This window comes from Ursus arctos, unplaced genomic scaffold (assembly GCF_023065955.2).
Source record: "Ursus arctos isolate Adak ecotype North America unplaced genomic scaffold, UrsArc2.0 scaffold_31, whole genome shotgun sequence".
Classification (NCBI taxonomy): Eukaryota; Metazoa; Chordata; class Mammalia; order Carnivora; family Ursidae; genus Ursus; species Ursus arctos.
Genome location: NW_026622997.1, coordinates 18,854,787 through 18,879,630, shown reverse-complemented (window position 1 = coordinate 18,879,630; position 24,844 = coordinate 18,854,787). Strand labels below are relative to the sequence as shown.

Below are 24,844 nucleotides of genomic sequence, written 5' to 3'. Positions count from 1 at the left end.
CATACAGAAACACTAAATGGCCTCACCCTTGCACTTGCTAACTTTTTTTTTCTTCTAAGAAAATTTCCCCACTGCCCCAAAGCCCCACTATTCATGGCTTCATTTGCAAACCCCATTAGACGAAAAGTGGCAGAAAATTGCTCGGCCCATTTCACGCAGCACCTTCCCCGCAGCAGTGACACAAGCAATTAGGCTAATATGCCTGTGTCCCAAGAGGAGGAAAGGGGACAAAAGTCTCAACTTTTCTAAAGGGAATGAAATCTTCCCCCCAAGATAGAAGCAAGGTTCAGAGGGTGAGAGCAGGGAATTGGCAACTGCAGCTAAATTCACTATTTAATGACACAAGACCATAATCAACTGCAAGTCCTTGAACTTACATTACGCCTTTCTTCTGGGATGCTCATGTAATTTCAAATGTATTACTGTAAAATCCTGGTCATCGGAGAGGCAAGAGACTGGGGGGAGGGGGAGATAAAATGGACTTTAATTAAAATATGAATAATCCAAGTCCAGCTAATTCAAAGCATCTGATTCAAACACCTCGTCAGCTGGGAAACAGCAGCTGCTTCCAATTACAAGCGATTTTGAATTACCCGGTATCAGTATCTAATGAAGAAGCTGTACGTGTAGGAAATTTTCCAATTCAGCTGTGCACAGGGCCTTTAGAAGAAAGGAAACGCCGAACAGCCAAAGGCCTGTCTATAGAACCTCTTTCTAGGTGAGGACAAGTTTCCTAGCTTGTCCTTGTCTTGCTGCTGACCCCGCCTCCTCTCTGCTGCCCCCTTGCACTGTGCTTCTCCTTCTCCAGTCCTGGATCCTGAGCCCAATTTGCAAGAGAGATTCAAGGTCCCTTCCCTGCTGTCTGCACACCTCCTGCGGCAACTGGGTCCTGGAGCTTGTGACCCCAGGTCACAGAGACCCAGGTAACCCATTTTAATCCTATCACACAAACAGGGATGCCTGAAGGCACCTCTTTGCAGTCCAGTGGCCTCTCCAGAGACCACAAAACGAAAGGCCTACCTAACCAAAACCTCCTTCGGACCAGACACTCGTACCAGCCTCCTATAGAAAGAACATTCCAGAAGGATGACCGGCTTCTAACTGCAGGTGGAGCTTTAGACCATCACATTGTCAACAGCTTTTCAAGGGTCCCACTGATGCAATCAGGGAATGGGGGGGGGGGACCAGCCAAGGGGGTTGTAAAAACCTCTAGAATCTCCTTCGTACACCCAACAAAGACTAAAGGTGCCAAGGATCAACACTGAGAGAAAAATCCAAATCAAAAGTCAGCCAACAGAACTGTTGGCTCTGGTCTAAATAACCCCCTTCACACACAAAAACTCAAGTTCTAAAATCACCCTCTTACTTCCTGGGCTACTCTCTAATAAACCACTCTGGAAACATCAGTTACTAGGCTGTGTTAAATTATCTGGACGAAGGCAAATTAATTTGGATCTGAGAAGCCAACATGCTGCTGAATGCCCTTTTCCCACACACTCCCTGTTTTATGAAGAGAACATGTTTCTTCAGAACAACATATTAGATAATACTACACAGGAACGTTCAGCTTTTCTATGAAAATAAAATAGAACCACATAATTCTCTAGTTAACAGACAAAAATACACCAGTTTCCTCACACGCCTCTTAAAAAAAAAAGCATGCAAAAACAGTAAGGACGTCCCCCAAATTCTCATAAAATGCAAAGTAAAATATTTCTTAACGTCCAAAAAACCTATTTTTTAAAAGACAGAAAAGGAAGACAATAGAGTCAGAAATATTTTGGAAGAGACACAGAAAGGCAAAAAGAAAAAAGAAAAAACATGTTCTTCAATGAGTATCCCCACAAGAATGAAATTAATTGATCTTTGGAGGACTCAAAACCAGGGTCCTACTAATATACATTATATCTAAAAATCAGGCTTCCAAAAAGCAGCCTTACTGTATGGTGACTAACGTAACATAATAAAAAATTATTATTTAAAAAAAAAAGCAGCCTTAAAAAGTTGTGGGTTTTTTTTAAGATTTTATTTATTATTTTATTTATTATGTATTTATTTAAAGTAGGCTCCACGCCCAGCATGGAGGAGCCCAGCACGGGTCTTGAACTCATGAGATCAAGACCTGGGCTGAAATCAAGAGCTGGACACTTAACTGGCTCCACACCCAACGTGGGGCTCAAACTCACAAGCCCGAGATCAAGAGTTGCACGCTCCACCGACTGGGCCAGCCAGGCACCCCCAAAAACAGTTTTTTACAAGAGTACCATCATCACTTGAAGATCACTTCCTCACTTTTATAAATAAGAGCATGTCCCAGAGGGGACACTGGTGGGGACGCCTGTAGAAGGACACATCCCATTTATAGATCTTTAATCATTTGGCCAGTCGCTGTGTTTACAGAAAACCCACTGTATGTATTCAATACTGTTAGCAAATGAAAAATATTTTTTAAAAATAGTCTCAGGGCGGCAGTGCACATGAGTGTGGGGGAGACCAAGACAGGCAGTCGCTCTTAATTTGAGGAAGCTGCAGTGTTTCCAGGCAGAAGGAATTCCCCGCACACAGCGGAAAATGAAGTGAGTGAAATATGGAGACCCGCAAAAATCTGGTAAGGCCCCAATTCTGAATCGTCCAGTTTCCTTCTCCATAAATAGCCCCTTAACCAGGTTTTATTTTGTATGTTGACAATAACACAGAAACAGAATCTCCTAACCTAGCATCATACCTTTCAATCTGAGAAAAACCTATTTCGACACTAGGAACAATGTGTGTTGTTTTTTTTTTTAAGATTTTATTTATTTTATTTGAGAGAGAGAGCGTGCACCCGCACAAGCAGGGGGAGGGAGTGGCAGGCAGAGGGAGAAGCAGACTCCCTGCTGAGCAGGGAGCCCAATGCAGGACTGGATCCCAGGACCCTGAGATCATGACCTGAGCCAAAAGCAGACGCTTAACCGACTGAGCCACCCAGGCACCCTGGGACAATGTGTTCTAAACAATTCCTGGGGGGCTGAGGGGAGGGTGTCTGGGAGGGGAAATAATGTTTATAAATTCAGTGACAGTATGGCAATAATAATAAATAAAAGTGTAGTAATAAAAATAAAATGCACAGGAAGCTGGCAGACATTCCAAATTAAATGACATGAATGCTAAACTTAGGACCCCCATCTTATAGATCATCTGTGTCTCCGTTTCCATGAGTGAGTTAGGAGATTAGTAAGTAAATGACCAGAGTCAGAACTGAAACCCAGGGTTCGAGCTGCATGACCTCCGGGCACCAGGATTCAAACCTCACCTGGGAGGGCGCGAAGGGGAGCCCAATTCCGGCCCCTCTTCCCAGCCTTGTTTCCCCAACTGCAAGGGATGCCATAAGGCCAGAATAGATAAAATACTGTACGTTTATGCAGGGTATGCATTTGCTCGATGGTAGCTATGACCCAGTAGAGAACTTTTCTTCTTTTAAATGACATAAAAGCTTTCAAGATGAGTTCTGGATAGAAACCAGCAAAACAGCAAGGGCTCCACACAGAAATTCCTGAGACTGCTCTGTGTTTACCAAATGAGACCTGACACAGTTTTGGGAAATGCCTAACACTACACAGACAGTGCATTATAACTAGTTGTCTGCAAGGAAACAACACCAGGCTTCCTTCCAGAATAAAAACTGAAGAATGGTCCTCAGAAAGGAGAGCATATAGGACACGGGGCCAAAAAAAGGCTTTTTTTCAAGCAATGCTGATTAGGGTTTACCATCCCACCACTGCTTTTAAATCTTTCAACTGTGGGAGAATGAGCAACATGGTCTTCCCTTCCTGCTGGTTCAGAAAGCGGGATCCCCCAAAATGACAGTTTTCAAACTTTTTTTGGTAGCGGAGATCTTACGAGAATTCCCCAGTGAATAAGGTGCTATGGCTGAAACAGAGGCAGGAGAAAGGAGAACCACCACCCAAACTCCCCACAAAGCTACTCCTAAACCCTTGCTGTGAGGTGGGAGCGTCTCTTGAGAGCCTGTTAGAAAGGCAGACCTGCTGAATGAGACGCTCCCTTCTAACAAGATCCTTGGCTGATGAGTTCGCACTGGCCTAAAACCCTCCCGAACCTCATCTGGTCTCAATCCTCGGTGTCCTTCCCATGTCCTTCCACACCACAAGTAAAAATACATCACTGGACAAAGAACACCTAGTAGATAGTACACATTTGTGGAAATAAAACTGAATAAAGGGAAGGGAAGTTGAGCTGCCAATGTCTAGAACACAAAAATTACAGCATTCCGGAGGGAAACTCTGTTCCAGTCGTATCCCCTGACTTTGCAAACGCAGGAGACTCAACTGTAGGTAAGGTCCCGCGGCTTTTTCACGGTAGAGCAAAAACTCAACCCAGAGCCCAACACGTCTAGAGCAGTCACCACAGAGCTGAGGGTCTGGTTTCAAGTTCTAGCTGTTATTACGTATTAGCCTGACAGGACTTGAAACCATTAAGCTCCTTAAAAATCTCAATTTCATAACAATGAAATGAGAGGAGGAGACGGTCAGACTACCTCAAATAAATGGTTAGGGTCAAATACCCAAATACCCAAGAATGATCCTGAGTAAACCATTTTGTCTTTAGAAAAGAAGTGCTAGGTTCTACAGAGGCAGTAAGGAAAGGCTATGGTTCCCTACATAAAAATTCCATGTGTAAAACCACAAACGCCCCACACACAATTTTTTTTTTAAGATTTTATTTATTTATTTGACAGAGAGAGACAGCCAGAGAGAGAGGGAACACAAGCAGGGGGAGTGGGAGAGGAAGAAGCAGGCTCATAGCGGAGAAGCCTGATGTGGGGCTCGATCCCACAACGCCGGGATCACGCTCTGAGCCGAAGGCAGACGCTTAACCGCTGTGCCACCCAGGTACCCCCACACACACAATTTTTATGTTTAACTACTCAGGAAAGAAATTCAAAAGTTGAGAGGAAGCTAAACCATCTCCTGGCAAAACTCAATTTAAGGCCCTGTCACCAGATAGATTAAATTTACCGATCCTCTCAATCTGTGAGAAAAATTTTAAGTGTCCTTCCTGGGGACAGTCCAGGTCTGGCTAGACAGCAATTTGCTTCTGGATCCTGACTGGGCTCTGGTGTACATAAATACTGCCTGAAGAATAGAAGAGAATGTTCTCCCACAGAGCAAGTATAGTTCTTTGTGAACTTGGGTAAAATATTCTCCAAGACCACGGAACCAGCCCACCACCCAAAGTGCTCAGACAGACCTCCAAGTATACTAAAAGATTAAAAAGCCCATGCTAGGGGCACCTGGCTGACTCAGGCAGTGGAGCATGAGACTCTTGGTCTCCAGGACGCGCGTTCAAGCCCCACATGGGGCACAGAGCTTACTTTAAAAATACAAATGAAAAAAAACTGTTTTGATAAAAAAATTTTAAAAAATAATAAAAAGCCAATGTTAGAAGACAGTTGTTGTCCACTCGTCAAGAAACTTCACTTTTTATTGAAGTGTCACAGCCCAGGGATTGTGGGCGGAGCACTGGGTGTGTGGGGCTAGTAAGTTGGGTTGGAAGGAGGCAGAAAGCTATTCTAGGCTTTTCTTCCTCCTCCTCCCCCTCTTCCTCCTCCTCCAAGGAGGCAGCCACCTAACAAAGCGGCAAGCATCTGGAGGCCACCACGAGGTGATGGCCTCACTTGACAAAGCTCTGGGGCAACCCCCGAACACAAACCAGAGGGGGAGGCCTTCTCGGGTCCTCGCTGGCACTTTCCACCTTGCCTGCCACTGGTGCGCACCTGACTTAAAGAGATTTAACAAAAAGAGTTAGAGCCCCCAACTTCCTGGAGTTTCATTAAACTTGGGTTGCACTTCTGAACAATCCTCAAGTTTGTGTTTTGTTTCGTAGCCCCCACTAATGCTTTTAAATGCGAGCTGCTGGGAGGAGCAGGAGGGGACTCTGCAGCTGCGTGTGAGCCTTCTGCCAAGAGAGGCGCAGGGAGAAGTCTCCCGTGTTAAAAATTTCCAACCGGGAGATTTACAAAACAGCAGGGGAGAATGGATGCAGGAGAGGAAGACGTGTGCATGTGAAAGATTCTGCCAAAAGCTCCCCTTTTTTGTTGTTGTGAAGTCCCAGGGGCCTCTGGAGGCCGGTCATGCTTCAGGGACCCCAGCTCCCTCCCATTTTACCCCCATTCTAAAGCCCCCCGTCCGTTCGGATATAAGGCAGGACCACTTCTTAGCAGCTCCTTTCTCTTACCCCCAGCTCCCCAGGCCTCCCCCTAGCCCCCAAAACAACAGTCAATCCTGCCACAACTGGATAATGGAAAGAAGGTTAACAGGGGAGGGCGCAACCCTTTCCCTTGGACTACATGAAGTCTGGGAGGAAAGCTGCCCTCTGAAGTAGGAAAGGACCATCTGTTTGGGCAAATGAACTTTTTAGTTTAGTTTCTATCCTATTAGCAGCACCAAGATAACCCCTGTCAACAGTAAAAGCTCAAAGATGAGCTTTTCGGGTGTGTTGTGAGAGCGCTTAATGTAGGAAAATCCAGCTCTGCCCTTACGGAAAAGCGAATTCGGGTCAGACGGGCCGTCTGAGAGGGTTCAGAGGTTTGGTTTTAAATTTCTGTAACAAGTGATGGGTACATGGGCCTACTCACCGTGGGTGTATGTCCACGGCAAGAACAAAGCGGAGGCCGCCACCTCTTACCACAATTTCCAGTGAGCGGACAGGCATTTCGGAGCAAAGGTTTCATTACTGTCCACCGTGGAGCGGGGAGCGGTCCGTGCTTCATACACGCCCACTGTGGCCAGAGAGCACGAACAACTCATCTCCCCTCCTCAACTCGGGGCCGAAGACCTTAGAGGTTCCGACCCAGCAGCGTCCTGGGAGTGTGTGTCAACGTGCAGTCCGTGGAACTAACTTGCCCTGTGTTGAACCCTCAGATGAATGGCCCCCAAGTAACTCAACAACACCCTCAGGAATGTAGGCAAAATACACAGCCCTCTGGGGTTCAGCATGCACCCAGCCCAGTAACCTCCCAGCTCATCGAGACGAACACACAGTGTGACACCGAGCTGTCAGACGATGGGCGAGGAGGCCCTCGGAAGTCCTCTGGGATGAAACCAAGGTGAAAGCCTACTCCTGATTCACACCTGACTCCCGAAGGCAGAAGAGCCAATGAACTGTCCTCCCACAGTTCCAACAGCCTGGGCTGAAACGAGTCAACCGGAAACCACTAGAACCAGCACAGTCCGTTCCCAGGGCCTTCTGAGTCTGTCTCCATTTCACCAGGAAACCCGATGCTGAGCCCGGTGCTCTACCTGGACCATTCCACGGGTGACGCCCCCACAGGGAGCAGCAGGGCCCTCGCTGGCACTTCCTGCCATGCCCAGACAGCCGCTTAGGATTCGGGCGCTCCTTTCCCAGCTACCTGCACCCCCAGGCCTTTCGCTTCCCCTCGAGCCCATCTCTGAGCCACAGCCGTGCAGGCAAAGTGAAGGCTCTCACCTCTATGTTGGGTGCTAGTGACCCGCTAGCCTGAGATTTTTTTTTTCCCCGATGGGTGGAGGACGCTGAGGTCAGGAGAAAGACGCTCCAGGAAGCTCAGGCTCTCTCTGGACACATTTTTTATGTGTGCAGAGTGGTGAGCTCACCCGCTCTCTCTCTCTCCCCACAGCCAGAGAACAACTTAACTCACAGTTGGCCACGAAGCAGGCTGCAGTATGTCCGTGTCCGTCCAAGCCGTGTTGGAGCCACACCGGTGTGCAGGTGGAAGGGCACGCCTGCCACGTGGGGGGCACACATACTAAAACACCTACCGTTTGCTCAGGGAAGCATGTGCAACCCATTTTACTGTGGAGAACACGGAGGCTGGCTTTAAGCTGAGGCCCGGGGACTTTCTGGGGCGCTCAGCCATAAGTGGCAGGGCGGGCATTCAGCGGCCCACCGACACCCAGATTGAGAGCAGTGACTTTTCGAGGAGGCGAGTGACTGAGGTCCCTAGGGGTCCCGAGGTGACAACATTCACTTGAATTAACGAACAGAAACACACATACATGCACGCGCACGCACGTGTGCACCACACCCATCACTTGGATAGGCACTCAACGAAACTGCTAGAAACACCAAGAAGAACGCAGTACTTTCAAAACAAACTAAAACAAGACGACACTGTTGCCTCAGGATGACTTCCCTAAAAGCAAAAGGGGCTTTGATCCAACATTCCATAAGCTGGAAATACACCACAAGCACCCCAGCCAGGAGAGAAACAGGTGGGGCCCCGGACAGTTCCCGCAAGTGCAACCAAGCACTGAGAGGTGGAGAACAATGACCGTGACACTGCTGCTTCCTTATGAGGCCCCACAAATGAGCCTCCCCCCCAGGGGACGGCGAGCTCACTGCAGGCTACTTCCCTTTTCACTGCTACTGTTCCAGGGTGTGTGCGTGAGTGTGTGTGTATGTGTGTGTGTGTGTGTGTGTGATGGCTGGCCGGAGCGCGTGAAGACAGTTAAAAATCTGAACTGATTATTTTTGTATTTGCTCTGTTGAAGTTCACTGTCAAGGAAGGGTTAAATTACACTTGTCCATCGTCTCCCCTCAAAAGAGCTCTTTAAAAAGGGAGGCCATACAAGGACCCCCCCCCCCCCAAACTCTGCTTCATCAGTACACGTACCACATGGGAATTCATCGGACCCACACGTCCTCCTGCGCTGCAGAGGATGCGTAGGATAAAACGTGGAGACGTAAAGGAGTGAAGAAGAGCCTATGTGACGGTGCGTGGAGGTCTAAAGCTGAATGGTACTGACCTTTAATGTGGAGACCCTGCACCTCGCGCCAGCCTTTTTATGACTATGCGAGACACTTTGGGACATCTCCAGCAAGGAGGAAGGAAGCACCATGATTCATCACCGGTGGCTGAAGAGACCTGACAGGCTCTGCTTTTAAAACCTATACAGACTGGCCACCGCCACCCTCCAGCTTCCATGAGGCAGGACTTCTGGGAAGACCCAGGAGCTGAGAAGGGGGCTAGAAATAAATCAGGGGAAGCTGGGACAATGACACGCTATCCTGTGAAAGATCACGTATGCATGTTTAGTCGCCAAACACAGGCTTGCCCAGCCCAAAAGGGACTAGACGTGCAGCCATGGCTATACCAGGACCCTGCAGATGGGGGCTGGCATCCACTGAGGGACCCTAGGGAATGCCCCCTCATTGGCTGGACTGGGACCTGTCCGGTGAGTCTTTCCGCAGCCAAAAAGTAGCCTTAACTTCTGTATCTGTGGGGGAAAATGAGGGCAATTCCCAAAGCATTATCACTTGGCAAAATAAATCCCACAGAGCAGAACCTAGAAGGTTACCGCAGCTACCTAAAGACCCAGCTGCCAACCCCATACCTATCTAGGGCGGGGAGGCTGATGAAGGCTCTAAAATTCAATTACCATTAAGTAACAGACGAAAAATAAACGAACGCCAACCTAAGCTTGGGGTGGGGATCTAAAGGGACAAGAAATTCAGTGTCCCCCCACCTTGTCCAAAAGGAGGTCAGTCCCACAGCACAGACTGGAGCCGTGGCTGTTCAAGACAAGGGCTGGGCTGGATCCGGCCAACAGGACAAGGACAACCAACTGGTCCTGTTCCTTAGTCTTGTGCTTCTAAAGGGCGGTCGGTGTGCCAACTATTTTAAAGCTCCAACACACTAATTCTGTAAACAATAATGGCACAGCCTGCACGCTGCCACACTGGAATGGATTCCTCAACTTGGCCTCATCACTTATGCAGCTGATGAAACAAACACTGACAGCTTTTTTGCATTTGTAAAGGCCCCACAGCAGCTGTGGTGATCCCACCATAGAGCAATGAATTAAGCCTGAAACCCAGCTGGGTCTGAACAGAAGCCCTTTTTGCACAATACAGCAAGACTATCATTGTTAACCTAGGCATTATTGGGAAATATTCTGCATTACATTAGAGGGCAGTTCTAACTCAATTCTTAAAATTAGCTCTAATAAGCAATTTTAGGAGGAGGGATGTGGCATTTGCTTTTGAAATGGCACCAGGATGTGGATAGGTTATAGGTAAGCCACACAAACGCAGCTGGGCAGAACAGGACACAGATTGCCAGTTCAACAATGCAAAGATTAAAAAAAGTAGCTCCTTCTTAGATATTCATACACACACCCACACCCACATGCACACTCACACACACACTCACTGACACCTACCTTCTATCTAAATTGAGGTAGGTATCTAACCTTGCCAATTCTTGGTTGTTTGGCCATGACAGAGAAAAATGCCAAACGCAGCCATCTGCTGGGGCTCCCCATTGGGTAAGCCAAAGCCATGACCTGGGCACAAGAGTCAATCTGGGACAGAGAGCTGCACCAGAAAAACCGGTGTGAAAAAAACATGATTGACATCATGAATCAGAAATGTTGCTGACACCAAACTTAAGCGCTATGTAATAAGTAAGATTCCAAATGCTGACAGACACACTGGTCTTCGGCTTCCAATTATCACCAGGAACCTCGAGGTAAGGCGCAGACATCCACAGCAAGATGTCCAAGAGCGAGGACACACACTCTGCGCCTCCCAGAAGTCTTTGGAACGCCCTCGGGCCACCCGACTTTTTCAGAATCCCCCACCATGCCACCTCTCTTCCCTTGCCTCACAATATCTTTGAACGCTTAAAAATAAGCAGAAAGTTCCTGACTCAAAGAAGAGACCAAGAGCATCTCAACAATTTCACACCAACTTGGGAAAAAATAAATCTGGTACAAATCAGAAACATCAAAAGAAAACACGGCACCATCCCTCTTCCTTAAAACAACTCCCATTTCAAGGAGTTCATTATGAAGAGCTTTGTCAGCGCTTTTTTTGTTTAGGCAAAGCAGGCCTGGAAGGACCAAGAAAATCGGGGAGAATTGCTAGGTAGACAGTGGTTCTATGCCCCAAGGTGTTTTGCCGAAAAACGTTAACATAACCATGAGAAAGTCAAAACTGAAGGTAAGGCAGGGCAGCAGTTCCTCCTAGACCTTTTTCCTGCGCCCAGAGAGGAGCCAGGGTTTTTACTCTACCCCTCCCAGAATTCTACGTAGATCTGAAAGACCCACCCCGACGGCCGAAAACACCTAAACACCCGCAAAAAGTAAAATTCAAAGTCCCAGCTTTTTTTCACACCTAACTGGAGCATATATAGATCTAGCTTAAACGTCTGCAAACACACACAGTGAGCAGTGGCAGTCAGGCAGTGAGGAAACGGAGAACCCCAGTCCCCAAAGGCAAGGCCAGGGCCCCAGAAGGGGAGAGCCCAGCGTAGCACTCAGCGGAACAGAACGCGCAGTGGCTCAGCGACACAAGCTGAGAACAGCTTAGCAGGTTGAACTAAGAGCAGCAAATGAATCTAGTCATGAATGGGTTTGATGGGCCAGGTTTCCTACCTGGAGGTTTTCCAAGAGAAATGCACATATCGCCCCCCACAAACACTTGTGCACCAATGTGCACAACATTATTCACAACCAAAAGGAGCAAAACCACCTGAGATGCCCGTCAGCTGACCGGTGACTTAGCAAGAGGCGGTATGCCCACACAATGAAATACTACGTGGTCATAAAAAGGAACTGAGCACTGGTCCATGCTCCAACATGCACGAGCCTTGAAAATGTTACGCTAAGTGAAAAAAGCCAGTCACAAAAGGCCACATATTGTAGGAATTCCATGTATACGAAATGTCCGGAGAGACAGAAAGTGGATTCGTGGCTGCCAGAGACCACGGAAACTGGGATGAAATGTGGGGTGACTGGCAATGGATATGGAGTTTCTTTTGGGGAGGGTGACGAAAATGTTCTAAAACTGATCGCGGTGATGCTTGCACAACTCTGAATATACTAAAAACCACTGAATTGTTAAGGGGGAAAAAAAATCACATTCACATCCAAAATCACTCAGGGAAAAGACTGAGATGCTTAAAATGCCTTCCGTCATGAACTACCACTGAAACGCCAAAAGAAAAATAGTTGATGAACTGCCAAACGAACTGAAATAAGTTGGAGATGTAGGAGAGTTTTAAAAAAAGAAAGGCTAAAATGGGCTGACACTTTTGCTAAAGATACAGCAGCAAAGGACAACAATGTGCGCCAAGAGTGTGTGTGTGTATATATATATATATATATTTATATAAAACGCTGTAGTTACACTTAAAAGTGCAATGAGGGGTAACTTGAATCTCCCCCAAAAAATAAAAACTGCAATTTTAGGCTTCCTATCCCCCCCCACCGCACCCCCCAGTTCTGCTGTGGGCTTTAATTAAGAGCACGGGAGTCTACCATTTAAATACATTTACTCAATGCCAGTGCCTATTCAGACAAACCCTGTCGATGACTTCTAAAGCCATCTTTGGATTGTAAATTGGGCAGGAAGCAGAGAGGAGGGGACTCCAGAAGTAAATTAGATATTATTTATCGGCTTTAGTGATCTTTCCACAACGGCAGGGAGGATTATCTGCTGTTGATGGAGGGGGTGGGGGGGAGCAACCATGAACCACCATCCAAGGCCTTCCGAGGAGGCTCGAGGCTCGCGTGTATAATGACTGTCCCAAGGCATTAAGCCCTCGTGCCCGGAGGCAAGGTGGTTCTGTTCTTTATCGAGATGACCCTGTGTACAAAGAGAGTAAAAGGACTCCTCTTACAATAGGTACTACTGAGGTCTTCATTTTTATGAGACAACTGTAAGCAAACAATGTTGGGCCAGAGAAGCTCTCGCGAGTCAAAGATAATGGCCTTCCTTGGTAAACTGTTTTTTAAAATCATCATTATTTATACTCCCAAGAGCCTTTTGCCCACTGCTCCAATAAATTCTGGAAAGAAAGAAGGTGACAACTTTAGGAAGTCCCGTGGAAGAAAGGAAGTGAGAAAGAACGGGTTGAATTGAAAAACGTGGTTCCTTTGGGCCACGTCAGCACTGGGGCAGGGATCACATCATTGAATTCGAGCCCCCAGCAGAATTCGGAGAGAAAAGACCACCGCTTCTGAGCTTCATATATTCCCCAAAGTCACATCTGTGCTCCCGGCCTCCCAATGCTTTCCGGCTTACCAGGGCCAGAAGAGAACCCGTTTTAATAGCATCATTAGAGTTTTGATGTAGCACGAGGACAAAAGAGCATGTTTCTCATCCAGACAAGAACGCGGTTGTAACATGAGGCTTTCCAAGTCCGTATCTGCAGCAAGAGTTTCTGCAGGACTCACTGATGGTGTTTAGACTGAGCTGGGGGGGGGGGGGGGGGGGAGACAGGCCAGTGGATTGAAACAAGTATTCCCCAACCTCTTCAACCAGGAGACTTGGCCTGTGGCTCAGATATGCCCAGAGCCCAGACTCTGGAACAATCGGGCAAGCCAAATGTGTTCCTTATTTAAAGGAGGTTTCCTTTCACTCTGTCAGCCACCTTTCAGATTCCAGCTAAGTTTAAACCACAATGGTTTGGAATCCTAACAGTTTTGAGGATTAGGATACAGAATGGGTATTTGAAAACATTTTTAAAGACACAGGACGCTGAATCATGCACGAACATCTCCCAATCACCACACCCTCCCCCCCCCCCCAAGGAAGTTCATTATTAAGTCCAGAACCCTCCCTGGCCCCCTGCACTGTGGAAAAAAGTGATAAACCGTCCTGGCATTTAAACAGAAACCTGATCTCTGCCACTCAAGGATGTTACCACCACTGGGGATTACTTTCACGCATCTTTAAAATTCCTGCAGATTAAGAGTTCTGTCAGGGTGTCAATACCAATATTACTTAACGAAACTCACCTTTAATTAAAGTTTTAGCTCCAGTTTCCAAAACTAAAGGAAAAAGCTACTCGGCCCTAACACCGCTGGGTTGAGAAGGACAAGGACTCGCTGCCCGTGTTTTAATGTGGTTGTCACTTTTCGCAGTTAGAAAGTGAACTTTTGTCAGATCAAAGCAAAAAATTATTTGCTCCCAGGAGGACTGCTCATTATGGCCTTAAATCCTTTTTGGAATGAGGGTGTGGTATATAAGTCAATACGTAAAATAAACAGGTCTCAAAAAAGGGCAACCAACCAGGAGTCCAAGCAAAAAGGCTGCAGGGCTGGCAGAACTGAATGTTAAAACCATGCTAAAATCATCGGGCTCAGGGGCGCCTGGGTGGCGCAGTCGTTAAGCGTCTGCCTTCGGCTCAGGGCGTGATCCCGGTGTCCTGGGATCGAGCCCCGCATCAGGCTCCTCTGCTGGGAGCCTGCTTCTTCCTCTCCCACTCCCCCTGCTTGTGTTCCCTCTCTCCCTGGCTGTCTCTCTGTCAAATAAATAAATAAAATCTTTAAAATAAAATAAAATAAAATCATCAGGCTCAAGAAGACGGCTTCCTTGGCCCGGTTCCTAAATAAATGCACAGGAATCGCTCTGCAGAGGGCCCCACCCGACATTCCAGGCTTTTCAAACTGTTAAGAAACCAAGTCCACTGTTCATGTGGCATCAAAGGCAGCTGGCCTTTGCCACTCGGAATCATCGCTACAAAAAGGAGTCACGTGGCAAGCGGGGACCAAGTTTTGCGGTGTGGTGGCCGACACAGCTCCAGCAGGGCAACACAACCAAAGCCCTTCAAGGCACGGGAAAGCCATGTGCTACCAGTTTAACTGGGGCTCCAGGCCATGGCTCCTTACGCAATGCCTTCCATTCCCGCTGCCTCCCTCATCCTCTAACATCAAGACATTATTACAAGCCGGAAATAGAATGCACGGCGCTTAATGCTCTGGGCAGCCCAAGAATGGAAAAGGGGGCAGTCTGGGTAGAACCAATAAACATTCAAGTTCTACCCCATCTCTGAAGGGGCATCTTGACTACAGAATTAAAAAGGAAGGAAAAGAGGTTTATCCAAAAGCACTCTTTTAAACACCAAAAAGTAATGCTTCTTCTCAGCAGCACTGTGATACACCACCTCGTCCACATCCGCCGGGGTAGGGGGTGGGGAATCCGACATCTGAACAATCCAGAAGTGTGTCTAGTGTAGAGAGCAGGCTGCATTTTTCCCTTAAGTTAGGAAGAAAAAGCAAGTCTTGGCAAGAACAAAAGTGTTGAGCACCTGCATTATTTTCATTTCTTTTTTTATTTAAAGATTTATTTATTTGAGAGAGAGAAAGAGAGCACACACGTGGCTGGGGGGCGGGGGGCAACAGGGCAGAGGAAGAGAGAGAATCCCAAGCACACTCTCTGCTGAGCGTGGAGCTGATGCGGGGACTCAATCCCAAGACCCTGAGATCACGACCTGAGCCAAAACCAAACATCGAACACTTAACGGACTGAGCCACCCAGGCACCCCTTATTTTCATTTCTATCCTCTTCCTCAGACAACCGGACATGCTACAATCAGCAAAGACGATAACCCAGAAACACTATGTTCCCTCTTCAACCTTGAGGCCAGAGAATGACAGCCACAAAGACCTGGGGGACTTAACAAGAATAACACAATCTAGGTAACAGTTTTATAAAGCACTTCCCATGGACTCTGCCTCCTCCAAAATGACCTTGAGATTAAAGGTGTAATTCTCCCCATTTTATAGATGAAGGAACAGAGACTCCGGTCAAGTGATCTATCCAAGGCCACTTGCTCTTTTCCCAATGTTTTGCAGCCCTGCTGTCAACTAAACTATACATTTTCTGAGAACAAGGATGATAACGTTTTTCCTAACACCTAACACAGTGCCAGAGCATGGCAAGCAACCAGAATATATCAGCTGTATGTAACTGGACGGTCTGCCAAGCCAGGGCCCAGTGGCGCCTTTGTAACCATGCAAACAAGGCTGAAATTACATGTAAAAACAGTAAGATTCCAGGTCGTCTCGAAGCATGTCAATTCTCCCAAAAAAGCATTTCATAAACAGGAAATATGTAATTGTACCAGTACACATACCCTGTTCACCTTTCACGACTACAATCGTTCTAATTCCACGCTGTGTTCCTAGAGCAATTTTGTTTTACAAAGTGATATCACCTACCTTATCTCGTTCAGTTCTAAAGCCCTGAGAGAGGACAAGGAAAGAAAACAGAAACTTAAATAAAACCCAACTGACATCTTTACTACGCGTTACCAGGGCCTGTATTGGTTTTTAATAGCCAACAAACAAACAAACCCACTTATCTCCTATGTACTACCTATGGAACTGTAGATTAGTACAGCCTTTCTCAGAGAAAACAGGGTGGTAACAGGGTTCTCAGTGTAAACAGGGGGCGCTTCTGGAGTTCCTGGGTGGCTCAGAGGGTGTGGCACGCGACTCCTGATGGCGGCTCACGTTTTGATCTCAGGGTTGTGAGTTCAAGCCCTGCGCTGGGCTCCACACTGGGTGTGCAGCCTACTAAAATAAAAAAACAAAAACCAAAAACAACACACAGAAAAGGGCACTTCTGAGCCAGTAATACCACTTTAAGGAATTTGGAATTAAGTGAAAAGATATAGATAAAGCCTACTGGGCACATCATTTTGCACAACAGGCCGCAAACTGAAAAGGCCATTGAGAACAGGCAGGTTGAGTAAACTGTAGTGGAGACCAAGCAAGTGCCCTGCAGCCATTAAAAATAACATGCACTGTTGTATTCTGATAATCGAGATAAGATATAAATGCAAAAAGCATCTAAGAGAACATCACTCAGGAGCATGCACCCACACACGTCAAACTATATGTGTGTGTGTGCGTGCGTGTGTGTGTGTGTGTCTCTCTCTCTTCACAAGTGCAGGAATGCCCAGTATGCAACTGCAATGGTTCTTATCATTTGCAATTCTCCGATGTGAAGTACTTCTTATGAAGCCAAAAAGTCGTTCTCAAAATGGGACAAACACTCTTGGCACATAGGTACGGGGCTTACGTGTGGATTTCAGTTTCCCATGAAAATGATTCAGTGACAGCAGTTATCATGGATAACGGAGAATCCACCTGGAAGGAAGGAGGACCTCTGAAAAACTTGTCCCAAGAACAGTAACAGAAAGCCTTCTGCTGCATCGAGGGCTGGATTTCATGCCCTGGCCGTGTCACGGTGTCACTGACAAAGCGTGTGACCTCAAGCAAGTCGCTTTCCGGCACCAGACACCTCTGTTTTCTCAGCTAGGAGATTCTGCTTTGTTACGTTCATCTTTTTCTGCTAGACCCACACCAACTCCCTCCCACAACTAGGTAGTATCTGACTACTGCAAAAGCTTCAACTCAACAAATACTTCCTCAGCTGCACACGGAAAGAAAATGCAGCCCCTCCTCTTGGCGGGTTAATAGGGTCAGAGGCAGGCAAACGCGGACTCCGGTGCCCAGAGGTAGGTGTAAGGAGTCAGGCTGACACAGAAAAGGGGCTTAGCCCTGCCTGCCTGGAGGACAGGGGTGGCAGGCTGTCCAGGAAGGCTTCGGAAGGCCCAGCTGGGCTCCTCAGGCAAGCCACTCGAGGAACCAGGACGTGCAAAGGCCAAGGGGCTGAGTGAGCTCTGCTACCCCGAAACAGGTGGCAGGACAGGCCCAGGGTAAACCAAAAAGGGCTTCTCAGGATGTGCTGAGGACACACTCGGTTTCAATTTATCCTGAGAGTCACAGGGAGCCAATGAAGGCTCATGATCGGATTTTCAATTTCAGGGATTATTGCTCCAAGATCCGGTTTAAACACCTTGGGTGAAACATCTTTGCGCACAGACTCGGGGCCACTCTCCTCTCCACTGTCAGCTCTGTGCCTCCAGGTCACCCCCGGACGTGCTTGGGAGTCAAGTGCCGGATGATACAGAGAGCAGGAGTGGGGCTGGGAAGAGAGGACATCAAAATGGACTTATTCTAAAGCTACTCATCTGGTTATTAAGAGGCAAAGTAGAGAACTCATTTGACTCGTTTATTTCTGAGTCAGCTAGGAAGGCTGCCGGCAGGCCCTATGTCTCCAGGTTGGTGATTTCCAACTGTGTAATGATACCTTGACCACTTGTGCGGGCGTATGCAATTTACAAAGTGCTTTCGCATCAAAAAATCTCACCGGCTCTCCCAGTACCCAGCCCGGGAGGTGCACGCAACCAGTTTTCCAGATGAGGAAGCAGCTCAGTGAGGTTACGGGGCGTGCCCAAGGGTCACGTGGCCCATGTAACGCAGGACCCAACCTTATACTCAGCTCTCATCCCCAATCCTGTCCATTACCACAGAGGCACCCTATATACTCACAAGGAGCCTGTGAATGAAATGTGGGGCACTGCGTTACTGAAGCCCACGTACTAGAAGGCATAGACACAGAGCACTCTGGGTTTTAATCATGTCTGCACCCGACCGCCGCTTCGCAGAATGAGCATCCGTGCAGTAGCCCTCCTTCTGCAAACCTATGGAAGGAATAAATGCAAGAAACACATGCTCAGTCCTAATCTCTGCTCATTTCCTCCTGGCACCTGTGTCTGCCCCCACAGGCACCAAACACTTTAGCAGCTGGCAGAAATGAGAACCAAGAGATAACCATTGCAGATCCTGCCCTCCCCAAAACCATGCCTAGGAAATGAGAAAGAACCACCCAGCTTTTTAAAAAGAACGATAAAACAGGACACCCAAAAGGTCTCCCACACTCCCCCGGATCATTCATTCACAGCAAACCAGAGGGTCTCCTGATGGAAAACAGACACAGACACATATACACATACACACACACACACACCCCCCACCTCTCTCACTGCCCCCTCCCCCCCCAAAAAACAATAGTGCTGGAAAAGAACTCCTGCTTCTATGGGAGAAAACAGGTATGTGAGGGAAGAGCCGCCTTGGGAGGATGAAGGGGCAAAACTCTGGCTATTTTGTTAACCTTCTAGGATTCCTGGTAACTAAACTCTGCTGGTGATGACATTTCAATGCACACTGGCCTTCCTCTTCATGGGTGGTGGAGCTTGACAGACTTACAAAATTAGAACTTAAAATCCAATTTAGACCTCTCAGGCAGCACTGGCCCTCAAAAACAGCTCTCAAGAACTTCAACCAGTAGGGTTCCCCTTTCTCACCCCTTCCTACATCTTATGAATATGTGAGCAATTATATATAATGTTCCCATTACTCAGGCTGCTTCATCAATATATCTGGGCAGCCTTTTGTTTCCCGCATGGCCCGGACCCTGGTGAGGACAGAGGGCAAATGATTTCCCCAGAGCCCCCCAGTCCCCTAAGCAGCAAAGCCAGGGGCAACAATACAAGGACAGGGGAAAAAAAAAAAAAAAAAAAAGTATCCAGCCGCTGTGTCACAGCCCCTGCGAAGAAAGCAGGTTCTCAGAAGCCTGGAGAGCTCGTGTGCCCAGCCGGGCCTCAGGTACCACCGAGAAGGGAATGGGGGGGACACTTCCGAAAACACAGAGCACAAACCAGCCAGTCCCAAGGGGTCCTGGGATCTCGGCTCTTTTTCCAACGAGGACTCAAGGAGACAGCCGGCTGGGGATAAGGGGTTAGCTCCACCAACTGGTGTTTAAAAAAACAACAAACACAAACCCGCACTCGAGACGAAGCACTCCTTTGCTTCCAGGAGACTGACAAACTGCCTTAACTTCCCCAACTTTCTGGAGCGAAAAACCTCTTCCAAAGCTTGCCCAGAGCCCCACTTATGGCCTTTTCTCCCCCTTTTCGGGACCACAGTGATCATTCATTTTACCTTTCAGCTGGACTAAAAAGTGGGAAAGAGATAACGTGGTCTTTAACTCTCTGGCCAGTGTCTCTCTGCCTTGGTTTTCTTTTTGTAAAATGGACTCAACAGCCTCTTCTGCTGGTGTGAACTATGGAAACAAACGTGGGTGGTAATTTCTGAACTGACTGGGCCTTCTCTTCATGATGCTTTCAGGAGCAGTGGGTGTCGTGTGGCCCAGCTACAGTGTTTTCTACAATCCAAGCTCTTCTGGCGCAGCTCTTCGAACTTCAAAGAGAACCCCAGGAGAGATGGGCAGCGTTTCTCACAAGACTAGCAAAATCTGTTGCAAAAACAGCGTGGACGTGGAAAGAAACACAGACAGACACCCGAGAGGCCCAGGATGCCATCCCAACTGCTCGCTCAGGTGGGACCTAGCCCTCAACCTGTGGGACAGGATCTACATCCGTAAAACACTGACCCTTTCTGATCCCAGACATCCTCAGAGAACAAGAGACACAAGCCACATGCAAGCAGAGACAGGAACAGCACGTCCCGGAAGCAGGCAGCTTTTCCTGACCAGGAGCCCAGGGGTATCCAGCCCACACTGCCACTTCCTACAGGCTGTAGCTCTGCTTTCACTGATTGTGTTCTGAATCGGCAATGAAGGCAAACTCCCTTACTGTGTGAGGCTGGGGCGCCTGGGTGTCTGCCTTGGGCTCAGGTCATGACCTCGGGGTCCTGGGATAGAGCCCTGCTTCGCGAGGAGTCTGCTTCTCCCTCTCCCTCTGCTCTCCCCCTCCCTCTTGCACACAGGGCGTGCTCGCTCCCTCTCTCTCAAATAAAAAAAAATCTTTTTAAAAATGTTTAAAAATAAATAAAAGGCATGAGGCTGGCAGAAGGTATAGTGTTAACTGAAGTCCCAAGAAAGATTAAAAGGATAAGAGAAATCTCACACAGATGCGGTCTACAAAAAAAGCAGACAAATTAACAGCAATACCAAAGTCATCGGAGCTCCCACCTCCTGGAACGAAGGAAGCCTGCGATCATAAGGCAGCAGGGAAAAGGCTTTACGGGCACAAAAGGAACCAGAAAAAGGGAGACTGGAGGCCAACTGGAAAAGTACCTGAGACCTTGGGGGGTCAGGAGGGAGGCAGGTATCAGAGGTTACCTCCTGGAGATGGAAAGAAACAAAAGATAAATTGATTGAAACCTAGAAACTGAGATTCAAACTGTCTCCTTTCCATTAACAGATAGGTTTAAGGATCTGAAAGGGAACATACCTTTAGCAATATTTCCTATGTGAGACACAATAATTAAGGTTGCTGGATTACAAGACACAAGCTTCTGAACTCCATATAAATTAGGTGTAAAATCACTAATCTTTCTGCCCCCTCCCACCCAGTGACTGACACAACTGGTGGGTTTTTTTTTGTTTTTTTGTTTTGTTTTGTTTTTTTAATTCTAAAAGTAATACAAGTTACCTCGGCAGGACCACTCTAAACTGAGTCACCTGTGCTACATGGCATGAACTAGATAGGGAGTCTGCTTTAATCCCTGGGGATTAAGGCTAAATACAATGGAAGCCCTCTAATCAGAGGTGATAGGGGCCAGAAGCTGGTTAGCTCCTGCAAAGTCTGTCAGGCTGGAAACCTTAAAATCCATATAGATTTTGACATTCTAACTTAAATACCTCAGTGTACTTTTAGTAATAGATTTGTTGAGAATTCCAGTGTTCCACGTTATGCTTTCCTGGTGTGTTTGTTGGGAAGGGAGTGTGGGCAGAAATGAAGTTCGGTTCTTAAAAGGGAATCAACTTGCAAAACAGTGCATGTACACAATCCTTAAGATTTACCCCAAGTCTTTTAAATGGCGGGCCCACCTCTAATTTAATGGCCTTTTTTTTTTTTTAATAATTCACTTTTATCAAGCGTTCCCAAAACAGTCAAAAGTTTTCATAGAAACGAACTCTGAAAAAAAAAAAGAAAAAGAAACCAACTCTCTTTCCACACTTGTTCAAAGGTTTACATAATATTTAACTGTAATTGCAATAATAAGTCTAACTGGAATAACCAGATTTGGAAACAAACAACTGACACTTGGCAAGGCTTCTATGGGTGGGAGCCAAAGGGGACAGAGGCGCACACACACCCCAGGGCTACCCACTGGCCAGGAGTGTCGTGCTGGGGTATGCCAGCCAGCATATTCTGCAGCCAACAAGTAGGTTGGATAGGTAGAAGGTGGTTAGGAGAGCGGTCATGTAATCCTTGGGGAGACTTAAGAGATGGGCCACTAACAGCAGGTTTAGAATAATGCAGGGGGGGGCACCTGGGTGGCTCAGTCGTTAAGCGGTTAAGCATCTGCCTTTGGCTCAGGGCGTGATCCCGGCGTTCTGGGATCAAGCCCCACATCAGGCTCCTCTGCTGGGAGCCTGTTTCTTCCTCTCCCACTCCCCCTGCTTGTGTTCCCTCTCTCACTGGCTGTCTCACTCTGTCAAATAAATAAATTCTTTAAAAATAATAATAATAATAATAATAATGCAACAGGGGCACCTGGCTGGCTCTGTCCCTGGAGCACACAACTCCTGACCAGGTTGTGAGTTCGAGTCCCACCTTGGGTGTAGCAATTACTTAAAAATAAATTCTTGGGGCACCTGGGTAGCACAGTGGGTTAAGCGTCTGACTCTTGGTTTCAGTGCAGGTCATGATCTCAGGGTTGTGAGCTCTGCACTCAGCGGGGAGTCTGCTGGAGATTCTCTCCCTCTCCCTGTGCCCGCACACGCTCGCACTCTCTCTCTCTCTAATAAAATCTTTAACACATAAAGTAAATTCTTTAAAAACAAACAAACAATGCAACTAAAGGTCCAAAAACGAAAATTCTTACACTGCAAAACTTTTTAACCGTTTAGATAAAAACGTCAGGAACCTGGTTCTTAAGAACATCATGATAAAGGGCAAACCTTAAAAATACTCCACTTTGGCCTTTACCAAGTGTTTTACTGTACTAGGCTTTGTATGACTTGTCTGTGTTGTCTCTAAAAGGAGGATAATAGTTCCATTTGGAACATAACAGACACCAGTTACATACTCCCAACAAAAGATTTTCTCTTTCTGAAGGGGAGAACTTCCAATAACCTTTGGAGCAGGGTATGTATTAACACGAGTTATTTCCAAGGCACTTGGAAGTGAGTCAGTAGTCCCCAGCTCAGCAAGAGGAACTGGGGTGACCTACTGTGAGATAAGACAGCCATTATATCATCTGAATACCAATTCATTCCAGGTGGCTCTGTGGGCCAATGACCGGGGAAGACACACGTCAGACTCTGGTCTACAATGAAGTGATAATTATGCAAGTAACAGTAACCCAAATTGGATTATTTGGGAACATAACTTCTTTCTCTTTTTAAATTTATAGTACACACTTTGGACTCTGGACAGTCTTCCCTCCATAATCTCTCCGTACAATAACAGCCACGCCAGTGCCCCTGCCCTATACACTTACGTGCCAAAGAATAAAGTACTAGACAGAGGCAGAAAGCAAGCCACGTAAATAGCAAAGGAAAGGAACAACATAGCAATTAAATGACATGTACAAGGTTGTTGGGTTTTTTTTTCCTTCAGAACTGTGAAAGAACCCAACGGTATAAGATGGGGGGGGAATGGGGGGAGCTCGTAAATCCTACCACTATATTTTGGTGTACTTCTCCTTTTTTCTTTATAATTTTATGTAATTGTAATTATAGTAAATCCTGCTTTTGAACCTTGGAATGTGAACTTTTCCCAGTTTTGTTTAATCATACCATGACTTTGACATCAGAAAATTAGATACTTAAAACTTTACAGCCTAGTGGTACAAATTCCGCCTGAGCTAGCCTAGAAATCAAACTGGTAATTTGTTTTTGTGCTCACTTCATGACTCGGATCTTCACGTGGCAGAGATCTTAATTTCAAACTCATACCTGCTATAAAGCCTCAAAGATCAAATGGTTTTGAAGCCTGGATATCATCCTCGTTATTCTCCCTAGGAATAACCCATCCAGTGGAGTGATGGAAATGGCAGAAAACATCCATGGAGCAGAGACATGCAACTGTTTTTATGGTCCAAGTGGACTGGGGCTTTGAAAGAAAATGTTTTCAGTGATTCAAGGTATTGTGATGGGAGTCGTGCCCAGCACAATTAAGACGGGACTACATTACAATTTATGAGTTTCTCAAGGATGCCATTTAATACAAAATATAACTATCATCTCTCCCAAAGCCTGCCCCAGTCGGACCCCCCAAACTCTGCTTTGCGGAGGCAATAAACTGAATGGCAACGCGGCAGGCATCTGCGGCTTCTGAGACCCATTGTAGGAAATGTGCTGCCTTCCACCAGCTCGAGGAATGATGCCCCCTGACACAGAGAGAGCATACTGCTTTACATATGTCCCGAGCATGATCCTTCCAGATGAAAGTGAGGGGCAAAGACAGGTGTTAGGTGTTACCTTTTCCGTTTCCCAGAAGTCTGTAAATAGATTCAGATTGTAAGCCTCCTGCTCTACCGTCTAGAAGTACTAAGCGCAGAGTACCCTGACTTAATTGTCCCGTGCACTTCCAAGAATAATACGTATCCATGACGAGTCTTCCCTGGTCCACTCACCCACCCCCCCCCCCGGCCCCAAAAGATACGAAGGAGGAGCGCCACCCCCTCCCACGGTATTACAGAGCTCCCAAAAAGAGCAACAGTTGCTCCTGAACAGCGTCACCCAGAAAAGCACCCCGCCACATCCCCCAAAGGCACCCCAAACACGACTTCAAGTGACAAAGTGCCCAAATCCACAACACAGTCCTCCTACAAAGCAAAGCCTTCCCAGAATAAAGTTTCCTCGCTTTCTCAAAAGCGTTGCTGAGCGATCACAGCGACCACCGTGGTAATGGCACACCACCAGCAGACCTGGAAACAGAAGAGGCGAAACACATTTCTGCAGAAAGGAGGCGTCTCCTCCCTGCTCCCCACCCCCTAAATGGAACCTGAGCTAGGTCCGCAGCCCTAGTCGGGGAACCAAAGGCTCCCAGGCACTCACCTGCAGGGAAGCGCAGCGTTTCGGGGCGGAAGGCGGAGGCCGATCGCATCCTCCTCCTCCTCTTCCTCCTCCCACGCCGCAGCCCCGCTCCGCCGCGGCCCCCGCCTCCGCGCGCTCCCTCCTCCCCCGGCCGCCCCGCCGCGTGGAACCTCCCGCCTGACTTTTGACGTCACGGAGGAGGAGGAGAAGGTTC

The 24,844-nt window shown here is 47.4% G+C and overlaps 1 protein-coding gene and 1 long non-coding RNA gene across 3 annotated transcripts in view; both read right to left on the bottom strand.

Annotated features, from left to right (window-relative positions):
• Nucleotides 1-24,844, bottom strand: part of JARID2 (jumonji and AT-rich interaction domain containing 2) — a 252,350-nt gene that overhangs the window by 224,192 nt on the left and 3,314 nt on the right. The window lies entirely within an intron of this gene.
• LOC130542238 (uncharacterized) lies at nt 15,088-24,641 on the bottom strand. The gene is made up of 2 exons (XR_008956655.1): nt 20,716-24,641; nt 15,088-18,319 (listed from the first exon to the last, which is right to left on the bottom strand). It is a non-coding gene; the product is annotated as an uncharacterized LOC130542238 (long non-coding RNA).